Source organism: Epinephelus fuscoguttatus, linkage group LG22 (genome assembly GCF_011397635.1).
Source record: "Epinephelus fuscoguttatus linkage group LG22, E.fuscoguttatus.final_Chr_v1".
NCBI classification, from domain to species: Eukaryota; Metazoa; Chordata; class Actinopteri; order Perciformes; family Serranidae; genus Epinephelus; species Epinephelus fuscoguttatus.
The window spans coordinates 19696764-19712361 of record NC_064773.1 but is presented as its reverse complement, the minus strand read 5'-3'; positions in this window follow the sequence as shown (position 1 = coordinate 19712361).

Here is a 15598-nt window from a genome sequence, read left to right as displayed (position 1 = left end):
AGGCCGCGGGCTGTGACGCAAATGGCACTGGGTGATTTGCAAATGACATATCTTCCTAATTCAGTGTCGTCGCCGCAGGGACCGGTCCAATTCACGAGATATCACACACAAAATACCCATCCGATGGTGGGTGACGAGTAAATAAAGGCGGATAAGCAGTTCGCTCTACGGGGATGCGGTTGCATAACTCAGGAAACTTAATAAAAATGTGCACAGAGAGCGATGTGCAGTCTCCACGGCTGATGTTCTGTCGTTGTTTCGGTTTGATCGTGATGGCCTGTAACATAACAGTCAGCACACGATCAGTCATCGACTTTTGGTCACAGGAGGAACCAAGCAGAGCGTATACACAGGGAACCGAGTGGCCTCGCTATGGTGGATGTGTGGTGGCCAGTGCTAGGACGCATGCACGTAGCTGACGGGGAAAGACAGGACAGCCGGAGTGGGACTTAGGACCGCATTCACAGGCCATAAAGGGCCCGCATGAATACTATTGTGCTCTTTTATCCAAGAGTCCCCAACTATTTACAAAAGGTTGGCCAACACACACAAAAAATATCGCGGCGAAATGGTGGCGGCGGTTACAGCAGCTGCCACTGTGCTCTGCGCAAAGCAGCAGCACAATCATTGCGCAGCGCCGGACTTCCCCAGTTTTGTGCAAACTATGTGATTCGCCCAAAAGACTTTTTATTTTTATCGCATTCAGCCTGTCCTCGTCTGGCAAGCAGCGAACCAGAGCGCAGGGCAGTCGCCGTTCTCATGGCACGATTTGCATCGCCCCCATTATCCCCGAAAATCTCTTTTTACACGGTTATATTGTCAGCCTCAAAACCACTATTTTGAGCCACAATAGGACAGCTTGACTTGATCAAAGGGAAAGCCAAGTCCAAAATGCACCTTTCACGCCGTAAAAGAGAGGCCCCTCATAACGATTGCAGCATGGCAGGGGAGTGCGGCGTAAAAACGAGCTAAACCGAATAAAATACACACAAAGACAAGGTGCAGTGCTCCCACAAATACGTCCATCGCCACCCTGGTAGTAACACTAAACCATCCATGATCATTTCAATTAGCCTAAAGCCAGCAAGGATGGCATTATTATGAATGTAAAACGCTGCGTTTTGCGGCTCCGTGCCACCTTTTCCAAGAAGCAGCTTGGCGCACAGGACCGGTGACCCTTCCATCTTTGCGCGTCCTTCTACCGAGCGAAATCGTGAACTATCTCCCGTTCTGACCATCTACTATTGAATAAAACACATTGCAGTAGGTGATTTTGTCTTTGAGGATGTAAACGCTACGTATAAGGGCTGCTACAAGTCTCTGAAACTATTCCTCTCCCCACCGCGGCCAGGCAGAAACAAGAGGGCGATGACGCCATTTTCTGCAAAAACAACCATGCTCGGGAAGCCAGAGCGAAGGAGGTTTAACCCGCTCCGCAGCGCTCTACTCCCGCTGAAACGAACCAGAAACCACTCCTTACCTTGTTTTTTATGGATGGGTGGTGGTATAGTGTGTTTGAAGAGGTAAAACTACGCGGTCGTGGCGACTTCGAGTCCGGAGATTGTTTATTTCGCCTCCCAGCGTCCCCGGTTCACTCTGAACAAGTTCGTCTGCGAGCCGCTGTCTTTGTGCACCCAGAGGAGCCTCTCAGCATTAAACCAGTCTCTGCGCAAAGGTGCACCCTCTACGTCCAATTTCAGCTGGAAATGTCAGCACTTTAGGGCGACACTGCGAAAAAAGGGAAGGATTTGACCTTTTTCAATTAAGAAAAGTTGTATAATTTTACAGCTCTTAACCAAAGGCCACGGTTGCGGCGCTGATTTATCCCCCAAAACGCGCAACCTTTTGAGGACACGGCTCTCCACAAGAGTCCATGACGCAAACGCAGAGTAAAACGGGTGGATACACCCTCCCAAAACTTAATAAGCCACATCATATAAAACACTTTACATCGCCAATAAAATCAAATACTTAGGTCTACTCATTCAGCAATCAGAGGGGACAACTAAAAGTGATATTCATAAATGTGTGGCCAAAAGTAAACTGCATTTACTCATTAAAAATACAGCCATTTTTAAATGTTAATATTCCAGGGCGTATTAGCTGTCTCCTAAAAGATATTTCACAAGTAGAGACACATTAAACAATGCACCTACATGTGGCAAAACTTTCTCAGAGGAGCCACATCTGAAATTAAGAAACAGAAATATGATATAAAACCTGCACTGTGCACACGGGCATGTGCGAATAACCTAGTGTTAATGAACTATCCCTCATTTTATATCCCCTCTCTACAAAACTAAAGCAGCTGAATTCATCACAGTGCGGATTCCAGTGGTTTCAGTCTCATTTCCATATCCCATGAGCGTTCATGCAGAGTTGAGAAGGCCAATACAAACACCACTGAGTCAATCAATAGTTGACAAAACACACACAGTTTGGCCTTATGTGAATACCGTTAATTATTATTGACGATTTGTTTTAAGGTATATGTTAACAAGCTTCACACTGTGTTCACAAAACTCTCTGCAAACAAATATAGGAGCATTTAAAGCCATATTTAATATGTGTATTATGGTTTAGGACGGCAGTGATAAGTCAGTGGAGTCTTACGCGTTGCTAAAGCTAAGCTAGCTAAATTAATTAAGCATAGCAAGCTAACGTTATGTCAAATAATCGTTAGCCTCACTAACTTCGCTCTTACAATAACTTTACCTCGCTTTTATTTAAACTAAGAAACAAAACCAATAACATGTCTAATGTTTTGTTATATTCTAGTTTAATATAAATGACAGGTGCAAATTATAAACAACTTTGCATTTTCTCACCGAAGCTTGCTAAGTTAGCTTAACTGCTAGAGCACAGCAACAGCAAGTTTACAAACATAAAACAGCTAAAGTTATGTTAGCATTATTTTTTACACTGGCACTGCTGTTCAACTTTTTTTTTTTAAAAAATATATAACAAATATTAACAACACTGTATGTGCGCACAAATGTAGTTTTATGCTATAACAGCCGGTCCTTACCTTGTTTCCAACAGAAACCTGTACCGTTGTGTTCACTCCTTCATCTCTCATCAGTTGGAAGATAAAAATATTGTAGTATATGTCAAGTAGATGCACTTCTAACCGCTTAGCTGAATATTAACTCACTATTTACAGTAAAAAGGCGCCATAGCAACCATTATGTTCTGCTAAATTTAGCTAGCTAATGTATTAAATAACTGCCCCATGTATTTAATGAGACAGCATCATTGATCAAGCTAATTGGGGACAGCTGGCTCATATACATGTAAAGTGATGCATGAGAGTTTATGCAGGTGGGGTGGTGCTGATGGAGAGGAGTTAAATAATAGTTTTGTACTAATATAGCTTATTAAAGCTTATTAGTGCATTAGTACACGTGCAAAATGTCACAGTTTTATCAAGGCAACAAGTTATTTTCCTGACTGTAAATACTTATGGGTAAGTACTTTAGTATCAGGGTACTGAATAGTGATGCAACAATATAATAGTTTTAAATGTTTCATAGGAACAGTGGCGATCCTTGACTCTGGGGTGCCACAGGTAAAGACGCCCATCAAGTAACTGACCTGTCCTAACTTAAAGTATCCAGCTGTCATATGGTAACTAGAAAGGGCCCCACTGAGGTTTTTGTTTTGTTTTATTTTTTTGGTGAACAGTGTGTAAGATTCAGGGGGATTTAAGGGCATATAGCTGTGAGGACTGCAGAACCATCTGAATCTCTCCAGGTTAGGGTTCCTTTAGTGTTCATTGCTCCGAAGGATTTCCCCAGGAGCCAAATTATCCGCAGAGGTCTCCTCCCCCTAAAACAAACGGACCAGGGGTCTCATTTATAAAGCAATGCGAAGGATCCATACTAAAAATGTACAAAAAAAATGGTGTGTGCCCAAAATTTTTTTAAAGAGCTCGAGAATCAGGCTTCCATGTCATCGCAAATTTCCCGTCTCCAAAATGTTCGTAAGCATGGCTCTAAGTTTCTCCCATCAAGTCTGTTTTTTATAGATCACAACTTTTGCATGGGAAGTGGTGTGCACGCTTTTTCAGGCCTCGTTTTGTGCTTACAGTACGTAATGTTTATACATGAGACCTTTTCTTTGATGTGTTTTGGCATATCGGAGACAGGCTGCTCGTCCAGCATGTGCTACTGGGTGCTAACTTTTTTACCAGTAAAAAAATCTGAAAAAAGCAGTTTTCTGATGCTCTCATTGCGGAGCTACTGCTAACTATGGTGACTGACCCAAAAACGCAAACAGCCCTATCTAGAGCCAGTGTTTGGTTTGTCCGTTCTGGGATGCTGTAACACAGTGCTGCCACATGGCAATCCCCATGTACATATAAACGTTTCATTCTAAGGTGACGAAAACACAACAAATCTTATTTTCAGATGGTTATACACTAAAGAAAACATACTTATTATATTCCATTTCTGCCAATATAACCACACACCGGAGCTGCAATGGGTTTTATAGTTGTCATTGCAAAATGTGCCAATATGAGTGGTCATCCAGGGGACCGTTTTCCCAGATTTTTTGGGGGGGGGCCCCAAGCATTCACCTGATTTGCCTCCCCTTATGGTGTGCCCCTGTATAAGCAGATTTTTACTAAGTAAGAGGCTACTTAAAGCAATACGGTCTAGCCCTACCACATATGGGGCCCACTCTGTAGCATAGTTTGTCGTAACAAAAAAGTTACCTACACGGACTTCAACTCTGGGCGTGGTTTAACTTAGTATTTTAGAGCAGTCTTGATGGCCTGAAGCCAAAAAGATCCAAACAAAAACACCATGAGTATCTGCAGTAAATGACAGTTACTGAGTTCCCATATCTTACGGTACTTTTTACAGTGCATCTTAAGTGTTATTACCCTTTTTTTAAAACCACAAATTGACGCAGAAAATCGGTGCATACATGTGTGTCTGATGCCCAAATTTTCCTGGCAGAGGACCCCCAAACCTAGATTTTCATACGTGTCCCCCAGTGTTGAATTGAAACCTACGCCCTTGATGGTATGGGCTTCTCAGTATCAGTGTTTGCATGATCTAAGGGAGGATGCTGTCAAACCAGCCAATGAGCAAGAGAGTCCAACTCTACCTGGTAACTATTTTTAATGAGAAAAAACCCTGCATCAGCTAAGTGGCTTAACAATCCTGAATGTAAACACAGTAAGCATCCCCATTAAACTGTAATTGGAACCCTGCTGTTAAAGCTTGAATTAGCGTATATGAGTCTAGTTAAGAAGAGTGTCACTTAAGCTAAGCTGCTCTCTTACCTCACCCAGAAGACAATGATAGATTTGTGTACAGTGTGAACAAATTGCTGTGTTACCCCTGCTATGAAAGATCCATCTTCAACATCTTGAGTTATTTTTATTTAATTTTCATTGAACCACCAGGTTAGGTAGCACTTAATAGATCTTACACATTTAAAATAATACAAAAAATGCTCCAATTCATCCCATAAGATCTAAAATCCAATAAGGAAAAACACTCAACTCCTTGAATGCAAAGTGAGTAGAAAGTGGGGGACTTTGAGAAGTTCTATAAGAGTTATAATCCCCGCCAGCTCTTTCCTTCAGGCTCATGAGAGCTCACAACAAAAGGTGCCCACCACTATCGCCTATACACAATTAACTAAAGCACCAGCATTATTCCATTATCATAAGAATGCTGTTTGCAATGGGGGGAGAAACTCCTCGGCATTCATGGACGTCGCCGAATAGAGCCCGAGAGCTTTTATCTTCTCAATTACATGCAGGCTGCATTTATCACAAAACCTACTGACATGTTTGGACACTTTTTTGTGCACATGACAAATAATTCGTCCATGCTGGTAATTTAAATAGCCTGTTTATAATTACAGCATGGGCTACTTGTTTTGAAGGGGTGCTGAAGATGTTGGAGATTTGGGTACAACTGCAACATCCACTGAAATAAAAACATGAAGAGCAGATTAGATGGAAAGAAAATCTTTCCAATAGGAGCAAATATTATGATTGACAAATGTTTAAAATTTGGTGTTCAACAGAAAAGCCTACTTCATTAAATATTTGTTACAGTCTCTTGGATGTGAGTGTCTGACATCCTTGGTAGCTGCAGCGATTATGAATTCAGCGGACAACCTGTGCAGTAATTGTTCATCCCAGCAGGAGCGTCTGAATAAATGAAGACTAAATAAGAGCCGATCCTTACTTTGAGGTTAACGTCATTTGCTCTGCGTTGCATTTCTCCCTGAGTGCTTTTGATCTGATATGCGGCTGATGAGATTTGGGGGGTCGTGTTAGAGGTAACTGACCACAAGGTGTCAATGTTGTCGGGAATGTGTTTTTCTTGTCATTTCAGTCCATTAATGTAAAAAGCACCGAGGAGAGCAGCGGGTAGAGAATGCCTGCTGGATGTCATGCTCAAATAAATCTAATTGGACGTAGTGATTTGTCTGGAGTGCAGTAATAGACGGCAGTGGAGCCATCTGTACATGTAACTACAGTCACTGCCTCAGTGCCAGAGCAGCCTTTACACAAGCCTCCAAGTCTTAACACATACATAACCTCTTTAAAAATGTCTGTAAACTGCCCAACATAACAGTAACAGGATACAATATATACAGTGTGTCTTTGGCTGAATCTTTCCTTGAAAAAGAAAAATGTTTGGAAAGGGTGTAGGCACATGAGCGTCGTGATTGTAGCGCGCTGTGCAGACCGGTGATCATGAAAAAATAATGCAGCAGCTCCTTTTGTGGAAAAACGCTCATAAACTCCGGCCTCAGATGCCAACGTTGGAGCAATATGTGGGAATGCGCGTCAAGGCATCCACCCTGACCGGGTAGTGTTGTGAGTTTGGGGGCCAGAGTTTCTTTTATTTTTGTATTTCTGTGTGGAATTTCACCACTTCCTGACCTTTGTCACATGCCATCTCCTTTTCTCAGATAAGACAATTACCATGAAAAAGGCCAAATGGATGTCTAGACTCACTTGAACTACAGGACCTTATGAATAATTTGGCTGTTACAGTAATATCAAGTGAAAAAATAGCAGCGCGGACGACTCCAAATCTTGAACTTGAAGTGTATCTGGTGCACAGTTGTGACAAACACTCACAGATACATTTTCTTATTTAGTGTGAGCGAAACAAACAAAAATGAACGTGTTCCAGCTACGTCAGCGTGATAAAACAAGTGGAACGGTGATTTATGAGAACAGCTAAGGATCAAACAACAATCTGAAACAAGCTCAAAGGTAAAAAAGGACCAAAATAAGGAGCTATAGAATCAGATTAATAAATAAAGATGCACATTACTGCACAATCTCATGCAAAACACTCTCATATTATACTTAAATACACATTGTTTATAACCCCTCTTGGGTAATATTAGTGATGAAAAAAAGTTGGATGCCTAAAACCATTCAAAATGCACCAGTGCTCTATGCAAATAAAGGGCTCTAATTACACAATTCATAGGGACAGGATATACTGGAGACACAGCATATGCTAGTAAAATGATTTAAGAGCTTTATATGACTCTATAGCAGAAATAGTTTGAATTATTTAATAGAGTGTGGAAAAATGTTCCGAATAAATACATCCACAAAATAAAGAATCCAGAAATACACAATAAATAGCATACAGAATTAAATCAAGAGCTATACTACCCCCTTAAATAGTTTCTACGGTATATATGTAACAAGAAAAAAAAAGCAGAAAAGGGGCAGCAGCATATGCCAAGGAACTAATTAAAAGGTTCACTAAGTGATTAGGATAACTTTTTTGAGTAAAACCAGGAACATGGACGAGTGTTAAGAGACCTGTTTGGTTGTCAGAAAAGTTTTTTAGATAACTCTGTAAAGCTGTGTCGTGAAAACGTCCCCAGGAGGCTGCTGTCATTAAGCGACTCTGAAGAGTTTCCACACTTAACTCCAGAGTTAAGCGACATACGGTAAAGACAGTGAAGTTAAACGGACTAAATTCTGAATCAGTGACACAATTTTCTAATCTTTTATATTGGCATATCCTGCTTATCTGATGGATCTCTGAACAGGGATTTGGGGTCAACGTTTTACAGATGTTCTGATGATCACATTTTTAGAAGGATATTTAAACCTGTTAAAATGGTTAAAACTGACATTACGTAACTTTTGAAAACAGAAATAACATAATACTACGCTTCGAAATTAAGATGCATTCAAGTTAGTGATAGTCAACTCAAGGCAGATGTTTCATCAATATTAACTGAGTCAGTTCACTGCCTTTTTTGACTCGTCTACAGTTGTGGTTCTGTTACACTGTGTTCTAAAGGGATAGTTCACCCCCAAAATCAAACCTACATATTTTCTCCCTTAAGCCTAGTTCACATTACATGGCTTTCACCGCGATTTTGACGTAGCAGAAGATCTTGAGAGCCACCTTGGGTCAGATGTGAGCAGGGGCGGGCAGGGGTTGAAATTCAGCCTGGGAGATTGGTTTGGAAAGGCCTTTTTTCCAATCACACGATGGACGCAAGTGGAACCATAATTTTAACACAAATACTTTATTTGCAGTATGAAAACAATCTAATGATATTAACCCTATGAGCCCTAGGCCTTTTTTCAGGTATTTTTACTGCCTTTACTTTTAAGCTCATATCACAGTCATTATAAAGGCCACATACACATGCTATATCTTGTTTTGTTTTTTTCAGGACAATCTGGGCTATCAAGATTTGCCATCATTCCATGTCCTTCTATGTGCCTGTATTTTATATTAATTTTTATTTCAATGAAAAAAACAAATCTGTGTTACTAAATTCTTACATTTTTACATGTATCTAACCATAGCAAGTTGGAAAATGACATATTCTGCCATATATGAAGAGGGGAGACTCTCTGGAATCTGGCAATATAAGAACCATGATGGTGGGACATTCTGTCACTTCACAGCTGTCCAAAACATGTGGTTTGTGCCAGGCGGACATGACTGCCAGTATTTTTTCATTATTGCAAGAAATTTCATTGACTCATTCACAAGTCAAAAATGTGATTTATCTGAAAGAAACATGCAATATTTACATCTAAGATCATAGAAAAATAGTCAACCAAGTGCAATGATGTCCTCGAAGATAATATTTGCCACTTTGTTTGCAGTTTTTTTGTTGTTGTTTTTCAGTTTCAGTTATATATTGGGGGACATTTTGGGCATGGGGGGGGGGGTCACGTGTCCCCCTCAGTGTATATGGTGACTACGGCCCTGTCATGCATGCATAATTAGGCTACTGTTGTCTGGGTGCGCAAAGGTGAAGTGGCTGGTCTTGTCATACAAAGTTTGATGGAGTGTCAACTGGACAATATGGAGATATTTGCATCTTGAAAGCCAGACTACAAAGGTGGATAGATAGGGAGAAACACACGCAAGCCTAAGACGTGGTAAGATACGATATTCCTCACTATATGAAGTGACTGATAACAAGATCTGTATAGGGGTGCTGGTGGCTTAGTGGTAGAGCAGGCGCCCCATGTACAAGGCCGTTGCCGCAGTGGCCCTTTGTTGCATGTCACACCCCCTCTCTCTCCCCCCTTCACACTTGTCTGTCCTATCCATTAAAGGCAAAAAGCCCAAAAAAATATCTTAAAAAAAAACAAACCACAAGATCTGTATAATGGGTTGTAAAGAAATTCGGCAGGTTTTTATTATGTAGACAACTGATCTGTATTTACAGCATGACACAATGATGTGTGTGGTATCACTGGAAAGCTCTGCTCCTGCGATTCATGTTATATGCGTGGCATTTCTGTGCGAGCCTGCATTTGCGAGTAATCCATCCAAGAGTAATGTGTGTGTAAAGCTGTATGAAAGTTCTGTTATTCATGATTTTAGTGTAACTTTATCATTGTTTTTCGCTGTGAAAACTGTGGTCTTGTCGGAAAGCTACGGTCCCGCTGTTTCACGTGATATGTGTGGCTTCTCGCTATGACGCACGGTCGCAGAGAAAATCCATAGAGAAGAACAGGTCTGAATTTGGATGCACTATGCATCTGCTAATTTACCCTACTGCTCTTTCCTTTTTTGAACAGGAAAACAACAGTTTAATGACTGAGCGGCTGAGCCAAACACATTTCAGTAGAAACAAGGATCAGCTCAAATTGGGAGAGGCCGCTCGTATCTCCCCTTAATATGCAAAATATTAGATTGACCCAGTCTGGCGTTCCACTCTGTGCAACCTGCGGCTGCGAGGGCAGGCTGCTGCGGTCAACCGCGGCTGCGTTTTATGGGGTAAAAAAAAAACGTTGCGACCACCAGCTGGTTCGGCCTGGAACAGACCGGCCGTTCAGGAATACTCCTGAACCTCACTATGGCCAGCCCGCCCCTGGAGGTGAGTCAGCAGAGTCTGCCACGACGAGTCCTCATGTGTGAACAAGCCCACGAGCAAGTCGCCCCCTCGTCCGTGACTGGGACTGGATATCTGGCATGCTAGAAAACTGGAGAAGTCTGACACGACTGACAAAGAGCATCAGCCAGTGAGAGGCAGGTTACTTTTCACGTCAGCACGCAGGAGGACAGAAGAAACGGCAACACTGACAAGCCAGCAAGCAACAACAACAATGGCAGCATCCACAGGATCACGGGGAGCGCATTGTGTGGTGACCCAGGCCCTGGAGGCAGATCTGATTCAACACTGGGAAGAATATCCATGCCTTTACGATGTGTCGTCTCCAAGTTAAAAACCGTAGTTTGGTGACGTCACTGCATTATCTGGGGCTCTGTCGGCAAGGGTTGTAACGCAGTTGCGAGACTCCCGATGACATAAACACACATCACCAGGTATGAACACTCAAAAGATTACGATAGTCTCCGACACAAAATCAGGTTGAATATCGTGTAATGTGAACTGGCCTTTAACTGTATTGCTATTTATCAGTCTAGATTGTTTTGGTGAGTTGCAGAGTGTTGGAAATATCGACCGTAGAGATGTCTGCCTTCTCTCCAATATAATGGAACTAGTTGGCACTCGGCTCATGGTGCTCCAAGTGCCACAAAATACATTTTAAAATGTCAACAGCAATGTCTCTTTCCAGAAATCATGACCCGGTTATTCATCCAAAGACCTTGCTGAGAGCAGTTTCGTGTAGGAACTAGTTCTACCAAACTGTACCCCGCCAACTAAATAACCCCACAGAAGGAAGCGTGCATCTACTCAGCTCACCTGGCAACACTGAGCTAGCTAACATTACACCTCAGCTGAAGAGGATGCCATTCATGTTTATGTGTCGTACTGTCTTGAGCAAGGGCGACTATTCAGACTATCTAACTATCTATCACCCATGAGTAGATGCACACTTCCTTCTGCACAGTGATAAGGTTGGTGGGTGTAGTTCGATGGATAGAAAACAGTTCCTACATGAAACTGCTCACACCAAGGTCCTTGGATGAGTAACTGGGTCAACATTTCTGGAAAGAGACATTGCTGTTGACATTTTTAAATGTATTTTTTGGCACTTTGAGCACCACAAGCTGAGTGCTATCTAGTTCCATTATAGTGGAGAGAGGGCAGACATCTCTACTGCCGATATCTTCAACACTCAGTGACTCACACCAAAACAATCTAGACTGATAAACAACACTAGAGGTAAGAGGCAAAATATGTACTGTCCTTTTAACATTTACTTTTGTTGCACATTTCTTTTGGACGTGTGGGAACAGTATTTTCCCATCTTTTTGTGGTCAGCTGCAATCTCTCCATGCTCATCGTGTTTCTTTTCTTGTTTTTTTTTTGGTTTGTTTTTTTTTCTCTAACACAGCCTCTAGTCACTACTCTCTGGGGGTCTACAGTCACATCTGACTCAGACTTGAGGACAAATTAGCTGTCCCCCACAACACTGGCAAGAAGCACTTGCAAGGGCTGAACAGAAGAATTCTCAGCCATCACTGCTGGTTAAAAAAAAAAAAAAAAGATTAAAGACAGATAAATAACTCCAGTTTGCTGTTAAGGATTTGTGGTTTTTGAATCCCCAGATATAAAATCACATTACTAGAATACATTATTTTTGAATTTGCAGTACTGATCTCCATCCTTTCTGGGATGATGATACAGCCCGAGCTGACAAGACAATGGGAACACCTCACTTTTCAGAATAAAACTGGCAGATAAATGCTGCGCTCCCTGTCTGAATCAGACTAATGAGCATTAAATGTAGCAGAAAGGAAAAGAAGCTGGTTAATAAGGCTCCATTAGCCTTGTAAATTTGTGTGAATCTTGCAGTTCATATCAACATCTACTTGATCAGTAAAATGATTAAAACCAGCCTCTGTTTGAAGGTTGAAGTCAAACGTATACTGATATTTTTCTCTTTAGCCAATTAGTTATGAACCATCAGTGAGCTCTACCACGACACACACACACCTTGACGTTTTTGACCTGGGAACATGGTGCTAAAGTTTGGACGAGACAGTCGCTGTTCGGTATCATAACAGAAATGTATTATTTATTTTCCCTGACCTCCTTTCATAAAGATTCAAGCACAGGAGAGCGCGAATGGTCATCACAGGGCATTTGTCCGATTACCGCCAGCAGTGCCCTTTCATTTCGGTGAACCATCGGCAAGAGCAAAGATGATGTCTCAGTGGGCCGCTTTCCACTATAAACAATAACAACATAAAATCGGTGCTATAAAGACACACAGGCTGTAAAATGGCACCAAAGAACAAAGCTGCGGCTCCCACTGCATCCATCTTACAGAACAGATGTGATGATGATGATGGAGTTGGATCATGAAAGAGTCGTGAGTCGCCGAAGGGAAACTCTGCCCCCATTGTCCTTGGAGGTCAAAGGTACAAGACAGCCACAGCATCAGTGGAGGCTGGTGTGGGATTCAACGCCATGCTCTGAGAATGTGTACAGAGGTCTGTGATTAAGAGACTGTATTTCTAACTAATAAGCTGGTAGCTAATAAGCAGTGTTTAACGGTTGATAAAGGATGGAATAAAGAATTAGCAGAGCTCCCACTACGAGCACCAAGAGGGCCTCCCCGAAGATCACTTGTTGCCCACTTAATTATATGCTGCATAAAATGTGTTTTTTGTTTCATTTCCTTGCAGCATTGGTTAATTTCCTGCTGAGCTGAAGTGTCAAGAGAACTCACTACTATTATTGTGTTATAGCCTTTAAGGGGAACACCACATAAACTAGAAGAAGAATTCCAGTATGATATTTCAGTAGTCTAGGAAAGTCCAAGTAAGTGGCTTTTAGAAATCACGGTGTCTACAGGTTTACACAAGTTAAATTTAAGACTTTTAAAACCTTTTTACTGACACTTTAAATTTAAGACCAAACTTGGGATGGAAATGCACACCAATAGCGAAAATATACTAAACACAGTTCAAAATGAACAGTAAAAATGATCCTAATGAAACTTTCATGTGTGATTCCACCGCCCTGATCCCTATTTTACCACGTTTGAAACATCTTTGACATATGGTGCAGTTTGCTTCGTAAACATTTCCAGGCACTGGCTTCAGTCATCTCGAGTAATTGTTACTCTTACGTGATCTAAGTGCATTGAGGGAGCAAAATAAGGGGCATTGCACACATACAGATGTTGTGTCGAAGTCTGGTACCCCATCGAATAGTGTCCCATTAACATTATGGGTCCTATCCACCTTATTTCTAGCCCCCATGATGCCTTGCATCAATTATGGGTTCAACTTCCAACGTTGAACCGAAACCAGCTATTTCCAATGGCAACAGTTTGTTCACAGTACTCTATTCTTCTTTCCAAGAGCAACCGGGAAATAAAACGTGGAACACACCACCTGTTATAGCTCAAACTGGATTATGTGATCATACCTTGTCTGCATTAACTTCTGATTTATTAAAAACTGTTCTGAGTGAAACATGATGCTGAATTTAGCAGCAGACTTCAGTTATAGTGATATTAAGCTGTAGGAAAAGAAATAACGTTTGGCATTTATTTTTTTATATGATATAAAGGAAGTACAGTAAATCAGTAACACATTCTCAGCCCTAATGACTCAATACATAATTCAGGGTATGTTGCTGAGTTTATTTTCTAATGTAGGTTGAGAATGAAGTCAGACGGGGAAAGACAGTGATATCATGTACTGACGTTGAGTGACGGACCTGTCAGCTAGGTGTCATTCTCTTCTGCAAATTCTGATTTAATATTTTTTTCGCTGTGTCTGGTGGTTGTACATTTGTGTATGGTTGTATATTTGTTGAAAAATAAATCAGTATTTGCTAAACTTAAGGCAAATTACTTTAGAAAAGAGCCAGCGTTGGCTGTTGGCCACCGAGAGTAGCCACGGGGACTAACCACAGACAGTCTATGGGACTAACTAGCTTAATGCTACTTCTGCTATCTCACTGGAAGTTGCGCATATAATCATTTCTACAGTAGTGCCCTCAGGAATAAGGTGGATAGCATCAAAACAAAAAAGTGTATCAGTGATTGTCGGTGGAGATTCTCACCGACAATCATGGTAATCATGGTAATCGTAAGTGCTAATATCGTAGGCAACTGGACTTGCTTGTGTTTCTTGAAGACGTTTCGCCTCTCATCCAAGAAGCCTCTTCAGTTCGAAATGACTGGCACAAAGTTGCAGGCTGTAAACCCTGTGTGGGTGGGAACCCTTGCAGAGTCGTAGGGGTCACAATGTGAGTTGTTGACCCACCTGGTCACCATGTGAATCATTACGGTCAGGTGGGACCAGGGGTGAATGGGTGTGAAGTCGTCTGGGGAGGGATCCCAAGACTGCACTGTAGGTGGGGGATAAGAAGTGCCGTGTATATATATCAATGATGTGACGAAATAAATTTTTAAGACCTATTCAATCTGAATTTGATTTAATACTTAATGAGGCCTTCTATTAGTAAATGTGTGTTTAAGACATTGCAAGACTTTTTATGGACCTGCAGCCACCCTGGTAATGGATTTTGATGAGTAAAGCATTTCGCACGCTGCTTTGTGTTGCTGAGCGTCTCAAGTTTTTCCGCTCTGTGCCCCTGTTGTTTTTGGAGGAAAGCCCTGAACGCCACGAGCTGAAAAGACTCCAACTCAGAGCAGAAAAAGTTCTCGATGTCAATGGCGTTTTCTTCCCAATACATCTTTTTCACTGTGGACATTTTGGAATGGGTCATAGTAGGAAAAGCACAGGTGTATGAATTAACATTAACGATAGCTGCATTTCACGTAGGGGAGGTCCTGGTAGTGTGCATGCTGGCCATCGTTAATGTTATCAGTTTTACCTGTGCTTTCCTGACTATGACAAGTTAAAATGTCTATGGTAAAACCAGTCTGTGTCCAAACAGATGACTTGAGAGACAGCCCTTCTGCGGAGGCCACAAGTGGCAGCGTTCATGGTTTTTGTGACGCCAACATTAGCTCAGTTTCAGTGTTGCCCTGGGCAAGCTCCAAGACATATCCGAACAAATTGTGGCCTCAACTACTTTCTAACATTTCACCAACCATAATAAGGCCCGACAATTGACAGCAGATTGTCAAACTGTTCCTGAGTCATCCCTATAATAAGCCTTGAACCGACCATCGTCCAGCTGGTGGCACTCCCTGTGATGTCTCCGCTTTCTGAGGGGC